Source organism: Lipotes vexillifer, unplaced genomic scaffold (assembly GCF_000442215.2).
Source record: "Lipotes vexillifer unplaced genomic scaffold, Lipotes_vexillifer_v1.1 scaffold839, whole genome shotgun sequence".
Classification (NCBI taxonomy): domain Eukaryota; kingdom Metazoa; phylum Chordata; class Mammalia; order Artiodactyla; family Lipotidae; genus Lipotes; species Lipotes vexillifer.
Window position 1 is genome coordinate 901,181 of NW_006795797.1, and position 11,611 is coordinate 912,791.

Genomic DNA, 11,611 nt, shown 5'->3' on the forward strand with positions numbered 1-11,611 from the left:
AAGATGGTTGCTATTAGGAGGTCAATGAAGGAATTGGAAAATATTTGTATATATACATTAAAAAATGACCATAACATTAAAGTTTATCAATACAATTTATTTATTTTTAAAAGGCTTACTGTCCTTGAGCAACTTCCTTATGACAGATTTTCCTTCAGAATAAAAGTCAATTTGCCTCAGAGTACCCATTAAAATACTTAAAACTTCCTTAGCAAGTAGAGAAAGAACTAGAGAAAGAAGAACAAACAAAATCCAAAGTTAGTAGAAGGAAAGAAATCGTAAAGATCAGAGTAGAAATAAATAAAATAAAGACAAAGAAAACAATAGAAAAAGATCAATGAAGGTAAAAGCTGGCTCTTTGAAAGATAAACAAATCTGATAAACATTTAGCCAGACTCATTAAGAAAAAAAGGGAGAGGGCTCAAATCAATAAAATTAGAAATAAAAAAAGTGAATTTACAATGTACACCAGAGAAATACAAAGGATCACAAGAGATTACTACAGGCAACTATATGCCAATAAAACGGACAACCTAGAAGAAGTGGACACATTCTTAGAAAAGTGCAATATCCCAAAACTGAATCATGGGACTTCTCTTGTGGTGCAGTGGTTAAGAATCCACCTGCCAATGCAGGGGATACAGGTCCAAGCCCTGGTCCAGGAAGATCCCACATGCTGTGGGGCAACTAAAGCCCGTGAGCCGCAACACTGAGCCTGAGAGCCATAACACTGAGCCTGAGCTCTAGAGCCAAGCCACAACTACTGAAGCCTGTGCACCTAGAGTCCGTGCTATGCAACAAGAGAAGCCACCACAATGAGAAGTCCATGAACCGCAACGAAGAGTAGCTCCTGCTCGCCACAACTAGAGAAAGCCTGAGTGCAGCAATGCAGAACCTATGCAGCCAAAAATAAACAAGTAAATAAATTTATTTAAAAAAACCTGAATCATGAAGAAATGTAAAATATGAACAAACAAATCGCAAGCACTGAACTTGAAACTGTGATTAAAAACTCCCAACAAACAAAAGTCCAGGACCTGATGGCTTCACAGGTGAATTTGATCAAACAATTAGAGAAGAGTTAACACCTATCATCCTGAAACTATTTCAAAAGAACTGCAGAGTAAGGAACACTCCCAAACTCATTCTATGAGGCCACCATGTCCTTGATACCAAAATCAGACAAAAATACCACAAAAAGGAAAATTACAGGCCAATATCCCTGATGGACATAGGTGCAAAAATCCTCAACAAAATACTAGCAAACCAAAACCAACAATATTAAGATACAATCATATACATGATCATATACAATGATCATGTGGGATTTATCCCAGGGATGCAAAGATTTTTCAGTATGCACAAATTAATCAGTGTGATACACCACATTAACAAACTGAAGAATGAAAACCATATGATCATCTCAATAGTTGCAGAAAATGTTTTTGACAAAATTCAACACTCATTTATGATAAAAACTTTCCAGAAAGTGGGCATAGAGGAACATAGCTCAACGTAATAAAGTCCATATAGGACAAACCCACAGCAAACATCATACTCAACAGTGAAAAGCTGAAAGCTTTTCCTCTAAGATCAGGAACAAGACAAGGCTGTCCAATCTCACCACTTTTATTCCATGTAGTTATGGAATTCTTAGCCACAGGAATCAGAGAAGAAAAAGAAATAAAAATAATTCAAATTGGAAAAGAAGAAGTAAAACTGTCAGTGTTTGCAGATGACATGAAACTATACATAGGAAATCCTAAAGATGCTACCAGAAAACTACTAGAGCTCATCAATGAACCTGGTAAAGTTGCAGGTTACAAAACTAATACACAGAAATATGTTGTATTTCTATACACTAACAACAAAAGATCAGAAAGAGAGATTAAAGGAACAATTCCACTTACCATTTCATCAAAAAGAAATAAATACTTAGGAATAAACCTACTTAAGTAGGCAAAGACCTGTACTCTAAAAATTATGAGACACTGATGAAAGAAATCACAGATGACACAAACAGATGGAAAGATACACCATGTTCTTGGATTGGAAGAATCAATATTGTCAAAATGACTATACTACCCAAAGCAATCTACAGATTCAAAGCCCTACCTATCAAATTACCAATGACATTTTTTTGCAGACCTACAAAAAAAAATCTTAAAATTTGTATGGAAACACAAAAGACCCTGAATAGCCAAAGCAATCCTGAGAAAGAAAAACAGAGGAATGAGACGCCCTGACTTCCGACTATACTATAAAGCTACAGTAATTAAAACAGTATGGTACTGGCACAAAGACAGAATTATAGATCAATGGAACACAATTGAAAGCCCAGAAATAACATGACAGAGGAGGCAAGAATATACAATGGAGAAAAGATAGTCTTTTCAATAAGTGGTGCTGGGAAAACTGGACAGCTACATGTAAAAGAATGAAATTAAAACATTCTCTAACACCATACACAAAAATAAACTCAAAATGGATTAAAGACCTAAATGTAAGACAGAATACTATAAAACTCTTAGAGGAAAACATATGTAGAACACTCCTTGATGTAAGTTGCAGCAATATCTTTTTGGATCTACTTCCTAGAGTAATGAAAATAAAAACAAAAATAAACAAATGGGACCTAACTAAGCTTAAAATCTTTTGCACAGTAAAGGAAACCATAAACATAATGAAAAGACAACCCACAGAGTGGGAGAAAATATTTGCGAATGATGCAACCAACAAGAGATTAATCTCCAAAATATACAAAGAGCACATGCAGCTCTATATCAAAAAAACAAACCACCCAATCAAAAAATGGGAAGAAGATCTAAACAGACATTTCTCCAAAGAAGACATACAGATGGCCAAAGAGCACATGAAAAGATGCTCAACATCGTTAATTGTTAGAGAAATGCAAATGAAAACTGCAATGAGGTATCACCTCACACTGGTCTGAATGGCCATCATCAAAAAGTCTACAAATAATAAATGTTGGAGAGGGTTTGAAGAAAAGGGAACCCTCCTACACTGCTGGTGGGAATGTAAATTGGTACAGCCACTATGGAGAACAGTATGGAGGTTCCTTTAAAAACTAAAAATAGAGTTAACATATGATCCAGCAATCCCACTCCTGGGCATATATCTGGAGAAAACCGTACTTCAAAAAGATACATGCACCTCAATGTTCATTGCAGCACTATTTACAATAATAGTCAAGGTATGGAAGCAACCTAAATGTCCATCAACAGATGAGTAAATAAAGATGTGGTACATATATACAATGGAATATTACTCAGCAATAAAAAGAATGAAATAATGCCATTTGCAGCAATATGGATGGATCTCGAGATTACCTGAAGTAAGTCAGACAGAGAAAGACAAATATCATATGGTATCACTTACATGTGGAATCTAAATAAATGGTACAAATGAACTTATTCACAAAATGGAAACAGACTCACAGACATAGGAAACAAACTTATGGTGACCAAAGGGGAAAGGTGGGAGGGAGGGATTAATTAGGATTTTGGGGTTAACATATACATACCACCATATATAAAATAGATAATCAACAAGGACATACTGTATAGCACAGGGAACTCTACTCAGTACTCTGTAATAATCTATATGGGAAAAGAATCTGAAAAAGATTACATATATGTATATGTACGACTAAATCACTTTGCTGTACACCTGAAACCAATGCAACATTTTAAAGCAACTATACTCCAATATAAAATAAAAATAAACACAACTTCATTTAAAATAAAGAGCTAACAAAAAACCCAAAGATGAAATTTAGAAAAAAACAACAAAAACTAAAAACAAAAACAAAACAAAACAGAACTGTCTTAACAGTAATATGTGCTGGAACCAAGCAAACAAAATTTGCAAAGTAATCCAGTCCATGATAGAACTGATGAATAATGCATAGGCTAAGCACCCACTTTGGAATGACTGGGCTGAAGATTACTCTAAAACCATAGAACCTTCTGTTAGAAGGCTGAAGAGTTTACAAAGAAATTTCAGGAAAAGTTACTTATGGACTAAAATCTGCTATGATTGATTCAACATGTTTTAAAAAGCCCAAACAGTGGATGTTACATACCCTGTACTGTAAGACTTAGAAATGGAAATGCATTTGCTTGTGGCAGTTATGTATTTGTAGGTTTTTTTTTTTAATCAAAATTGTTCTGAATAACTTGTAAAGAAAGGACTAAGCACTTAAGATATTTTATAATAAAATAATTGAATACATTAAATTTCCTGAGGAGAATTAAATTATGGAAATGTTTAATTTCATTTTTGTATACCTCTATATTTTAAGTTTCTTATATCAAGATTATATTGATTTTGTAAACCTAAAATGTATAAGCGTTAAACCTTTAACACCAGCTATTTAAAGTGAAAGCTACTAATAAAATTATAAAGATATTAATTCTAAGGGAATTCATGCATGTTAGATTTTAATAATCAGTTTAGAAATACAGTAGCCAATACTTTTTAGCCTCTCATATTTACATAATTTACTAACCTTTCTTGTGAGTTATTCATTTTATTGTTCATGTTCTTTATAAAAATGTCATTATAGTCAATATTCTCTCTATATAAAGGAAAATATCTCTGTTGGACTATTAAACGAAGTATTTCAAACACATTTGGCAGTCTGTATCTCACAGTACCTATGAATATGTTTTACCAATAGCATGAAGGAAATATAATGTCTAGAAATTATATTCCTAAGAAGTAAACCATATAAAAGAGGAAAATATTCCCCATAAAGAAAAAAATTGAACCTATTTTCTTTGATTAAGGCAAACACCAACAAAATGTGACACAATGAAGATTTATAACACAGCAGCAAATGCTGAGGTCGATAAATTAGTCAATTTAGCCAACATGTACTTAGATCACATTGAGGTTCATATTCATCAGTAGCTCTCAATAAATTCAAGATAAACTATAATTTGGAGGAATATTTTCTATATGTGTGTGAAATCTAAGCAAAAGAAGACTTTTGTTCCATTCAGAAATCAAGACAAATAAATAATAAAATTCATTCTTTATCCAAATGGACATATTTGAAGTGATAATCTCCAATACTGGACTCTGTTCTTTTAGTCTCTCTTTATAGTTTCTGTGTTAATGGATAAATATTCCTGCTAAATTCATGAACTTAGAGAGCATGGGGTACCTTTCATGCTGGCTGCATGATTTTGATTTTCTTTCATATAAGTCTGTTGGAAGGTTTAACATAATTTATTTTGCAAGAAAATTTCAGGACAAGGACTATGTTTCCATAGTTATGATTATCTATAATTATCTATGATGGTTATGATTATCTATGAACTTGACAGCAGATGATTTACAGGATGCAATGTTCACAGTAAACAGGAGAGAATTCTGAACTGCCAATATGCCCCTTAAGTAGTAACTATTGAGTGTGTGATTGTCTGTAAGAAAGAAAAAGAAAGACATCTAAAATCAAGTACTGAAACCCATAGTTCCACTGTATTTTAAGGATCCAGGGTCTATGGTATCAAAATATTCTAGAAACATAAATAATGTCTTTGTGGTATTCATTGTGCTCTCTTGGTTCTGAAATCCCTCACTGCAACAATTGGTAAGGCATTTCAGCTAAATCACTCTGTCATGCATTCATCTATTATTTTCATACTTTTATTGTACACCTACTATGTGCCATACACTACCCTAATTATTGAGTATATAGTGTTGAAGCAAATGGAGATGGATGGCCTCTGCCTTTGTTAATAAAGTGCTATTAAGGAAAAAGTAATGGCACTGTGAACTATCAAAGAGAATAATTACGTAAGTGGTGACAAGCAGGGAGGATATTAACTTAGACTGAATATCAGTGAGGGACTCTTTAAGGAAAAACATAATGATAAAACCTAGATGTAAATGAAAGGTAATATTTTTCAAGGGAGACATTCAGTGAAGGGGGGCAGCATGAATAGAGTCTTATGGATAGAAAGGAAGTTAGAATGTTTTAGGAACTGAAATAACACATGATTCCTTGAACATAATAAAAAAGCAGGAAAATGAAAATAAGATTAGGTTGATGTGATTCACAGGAGCTGGTCATACGGGGCATTTTTAGGCCACATTTTTCATAGTGTGATAGACAGACTTTAAAAGTATTTAAAAGCGGTGGTGAGTAACATTCAACTTATATTTTTAAAAGATCAATCCTGTATGGAAAATCAATAAGAGGGGAGTAGAAGGGAAAGTAGGGTGTTTATTTAGGGAAAGAATTGGCTCCAAGGTGCTGAATTAGAGGTGGAGGAGAGGGGTTAGCAGAATTCTGGAGGTAGACTTCAGTCAGAGACCTTGGTGGCATACTGCATTTTGGTAATGCTGGATGTAAAGAGGAAGTGACCCAAGTTGCTGCCTGAGTAACAGAATGAGTGGAGATTTTACAGACTGAAAGAGGAGAAAGATTTGGCAAGTAGATTAAGCATTCAGTTTTGAATATGTTAAATTTGAAATTTGTGTCAGACATCCAAGGAGAGAGATAACAAAATCTGTTGGTTATATAAGGCTTGATCTGAGAAGATAATTTTGGTCTAGAAGTAGAAATTTTGGAAGTGTTGAAATGTAAACAGTATTTAAAGCTGTGGATACATGTTAAATACTTTATAAAAACTTCCTGGGTTCAATGTTCTTACAGTCATTAGGGAGAAAAATGTGTTCACATAGAAAGTTAATACCAGCCTAATGGAACTAATTTTAGCACATTATAGATTTCTGGTTGCTTGTTAGGACTACATTTGTTTCAAATAAAAGTGCTACTACTGCAGCTTTGAAAAGATAGAGGCTTAATTGTCCCATACCACAAAAAGTTAGGTATCAGAGAATTTAAAGCTAGTATTATAACTGAATATACCATCAGAGTACATTACTTTCCAACCTACTGTACATCAGGATGTAAACCTTTAACATAATGCTACTCAACTCAATGTTATCAAATGGTCATTGGAGGTCACGTTTGCATTTCTTTCTAGAATTACTTGGGAAGACTAGTATTACAAGGCCATTCTTAGCTACACGGAAGCCTGGAGTACTAAGTATGTTTAACTGAGACATGGCTAAATGGGCATTTTATTCATAAAGATAAAAGAGGGGACCTTCTATTGAGTAGATAACTAGCAGTCACTAACGTTGGTATAGTCTATGGTGTAATACTCTTCAAATTTGAGGATCATGATTTAAATTTATTTTAGTTCTTTTATCAGGTATTCCCATAATATTATTTTCTCAGGCTTGTACTTTTCAGTTTGTAATGAATTGGAATATTCATGAAACTTAATATCCGATAATATATTATAGAATGTTTTTGTTATTCTATAACAATGTAAAAGATATATACCATACACAGGCAACTGTTCATATGCATTTCATAAATGTGACATTATCTTAAAAACTAGGAAAGATCTAAATTTCTACCAGTGATAAATTTCTACCATTGATAATGTGTATCAATGCAGAGTGTAATCTGAAATAATTTAAATGACTAAGATACATCCATATATACTAACCTAAGAAAACACCAATAAGACAAGAGTTAAGTGAAAAATGTAAGCCACAGAAAATTATGGAAATCAGGGTCAGCAAACATTTTTTGTAGTAATGTAAAATAGAAATGTTATAGGCTTTACCGTCTACAGTTAGTTGCAACTACTCAACCCTGTCCTTGCACCAAGAAAGCAGCCATAGACAATATGTAAACAAACTGGGGCAACTGTTTACCAATAAAATGTATTGGTAAATTGGTAATTTATTTATAAAAACTGGATTTGGCCCACAGGTCGTGTTCTGCCAAATTCCAACGTAAAGGATGAGTCTACAAGAAAAATCTAATTTAATAAAAATGGAAATGATACATATAATTATTGATGAAAGATACATTTAGAGAAAGAGAGAAGGAAAGATGGAGAGAAAAAATTGGTTTTCTTTTGCAATGAAGAATTACAGGAGTTCAGCAAAAAAGAGACTTGAGAGCAAGGAAACTAAAATTTTCACTTCTTACTTTACATAAAATTTAAATGATGAAATGTAATTTTTACTTAAGCATTCATAGTTTACAAATAAAAAAGTTCTTTAAAAAGGAACATATGGTTTTTGAAACTACTGATATATTTATGGCTTTACTTGAAATTAACTGACACAATAAAATCAGCTGTTATCTGATGCTGAGATCTTCCAGGTTCAAGAATTGATAACTAAAAAAAAAAATTCTGATTTTTTTTTTAGTTTTCCAACACATGGTTATTATGCTTGTAGTTGATGTACAGCACTTGCATAAAAACATATTACACATGTTCTGAAGTAAACATGGCTTACAATATGAGAGGCACAAAATGAATGATAAAAATATCTTAATAGACATTATGGAATTAAGAAGAGAATGAACTATGCATTTCTTCTTAATACTATCAGGGACATCAGTCCATTGGCAACCCCAGACTTTGTTCGGTTACCAATATCAGACCTCTGGTGCCCTCTATGGCCTTGCTGAAAATCTACTAGTACTCTTATCTTGTCTCTAGGTCCTAATTCCTTTAATCCCAAATAGGTTGTTCCAATCTATTTTCATCTTGTATTTTAAATCCCATTTTGTATTGTCATTTTTTTTTTAAAGCTTTTTTTTTTTAATTAATTAATTTATTTTTTGTCTGTGTTGGGTCTTCATTTCTGTGCAAGGGCTTTCTCTAGTTGCGGCAAGTGGGGGCCCCTCTTCATCGCGGTGCGCGGGCCTCTTATTGTTGCAGCCTCTCTTGTTGTGGAGCACAGGCTCCAGATGCGCAGGCTCAGTAGTTGTGGCACACGGGCCTAGTTGCTCCGTGGCATGTGGGATCTTCCCAGACCAGGGCTCGAACCCGTGTCCCCTGCATCAGCAGGCAGATTCTCAACCACTGCGCCACCAGGGAAGCCCTGTATTGTCATTTTACTACATTCCTTGAATACTCACAAATTCAAACAAATTATTATTAGCTACCATTATTTCCCCTATTCAAATGGCTTTCGTTATTAAATATTTACTCTGTGCCAAACACTTTGCTAAATTCTTTATGCGTTCCTTTATTTCATCTCCACATAACCCTGCGATATAGACACTTTTATTCCACTATTGCAGACAGGGCATCTAGAGTTTAGATACATTAAGCATCTTGCTCAATGTCACATAGCTAGAAAGTAAGAGGAGAAAATTTGAAGCCAGAACAGTGGGATTCCAAAACACATCCTCTTTGTTGCCCATAGTTTCCTGTCTCATACTGACAATTTGGCTGGGAAAAATCACTCAATTCTATAACATATGGTTACATAAATTGTTATTTAACTTGACTGGACTCTAATGCCACCCAGAAATTTTTTACAATTCATCCAACTTCTCTCTCTTAGTTCCCACAATGATTGTTGCAAGCAGGTCTTGCCCTGTCTCCTTCATCTCCTCTACCTTCATGCTAAGACATCACTGTCTATATTTTACAGAGAATATAAGGAATGTCAGGAGGGATTTTCTAATACTTTCTGCTTACCCCCATGTGAACATCTTATTGGCATCAGCACTTAATTTCACTTCTTTTTATTTTGTCTTGATAGAAGATATATCTATTTTCCTCAAGTTAAATCCTTCCATCTCAATTTAGGATTCAAACTCCTTTTAACTTCCAAAGGAATTTCCACAAAAGTTAGACTTTTTTTCCTCTTCCACCTTACTGGCTCTCACCTCTCAGGCATGGGACTGGTGATAAAGTCTTGGATTAAAATTCTAGCCTTGTAAAACAGGCTCTTAACGCCTCCAAGCCTAGCATAAAAAAAATAATGCACAAAAAGGACACAGCAGGCCTCACCAAGGAGGCCTACCATTCCTACTGAAAGTCACTTAACAAAGTCAACATATTCTTGGCTTATCATCAGAATTCACTTACAGGGCAGCTCATTGTAGATGATGTTTTGCTAAAGGTGGTATTTGCAGAGGGAGATGTAGAGCCAATAACTGTTTTGTAAAAGTTTAAGATTAAATTTGTAGTCTTGTTAATGGTTCTTTTTTGTTCTCCTCTGTGGTTTAATTTTTTGACTGGAGATTTATTTCTCCATTATAAAGGCCCTTTTTTACTATGTTGTGGCATACAAGCCACCTTTTAGCATTTACATTACTTGGCTAGTGGAGTAAGATGACTGGAAATTATTTCCTAGTTTACTAGAAAAAATGAAATAAGTCTGTTTCTGAGCATTTCCTAGGGGAAAACTGGCCATGAAATGTATTGATATACTTGGGAACCCAGTCCCTTTTTATTTGGCTCCTGGATAAATTTCTTCTCTAGAAATGTGTCCTTTTAATATCATTACATTTCAATAATTATGATACAAGTTAATCAACTTATCCATAGAAGTTAATCATATGATATTTATTTGATTTTCTCACATATTTTAATACTGAATTAATCAGATGTTTTATAAGTACCAAAACTCTGTATAAAGCACCATTTCCAATGCCAAAGTAAAATTAATCACATGACATGAAGCTTGGTAGGTGAAGATTTCCTTATCTCATTTGGATAACTAATCTAGGGATGATCTTCTTATTGAATTACTAAAGCAAGGAACAGATATTATAAAATTCTGTTTTAGAAGGTTATAAACATCTTTCATTTCATATCTTGTACATCAGTTAATCATTCAATGCCTTCCTCAAATTGAATTTTTCCCATGATCACACCTTCACACACATATCCAGCCAGAAATAATCTATTCCTCCAGTGTTCTCACATTGCAATTAGTACCTCTTATAATAGTCTGCCTACTAAAACCATTTATTTCCCATTAATAACCTGGGTGTTTGGCATTTTGTAAAGACAACTGTGTATCCCAAACAGTGTCTAGTACAGAGTTGTATTTGTAGTAAATACGAAAAAACGTGATGATGACCAATTAAAATATGTTCATTTTGAGTATGTTAAGCCTTAGATTTAGGTGTTGAGAAGCAATCATTCTAGTGTGTTCTCTGAGACCCTGTCAGTTTATAAATTCAATCACAGAGGGAAAACCTCTAACTATGGGAGTGATTTTGGCAGGAGAATGAATTAAGGGGGTTACCCCTGGGTTGTATTTTATTTGAAACCCTAAGAGAGATTTTTTTATAGACATCTAAGGTTTTAGTTGCCTCAGTTATAAAGAAGCTTTTTACATAGTGAGATTAAGTATACAAGATTTGCAAATAATTTACATTGTTAAGATAGACTGATAGAGCTCAGCAAGAGATGGAATGAAAATATTTAGAAATCTAATTATCAGCTGGCAATTGGAATGTGTCTGATCTGGAGACATTTAAAAAAAAAATGTATTAGGTAAAAGTTCTAGGGAGAATCATGCTTGTATGGCTTCAAGCACCAGAATATGGGTACTTCTTCTGATCTCAATTAACTTTCAGATATAAAATGTTTATAAAATTACTACTTATCTAAAGGTTAAAAGGTGTGAATGTCATGGTAACATGAGGGTGTATTTCTTGAATCCTGGTTAATAGATTTCAAACTGAAATATGGGCTTACAGGTGTTATTTGGTGTCACAGAAGATACTCTATAAAGA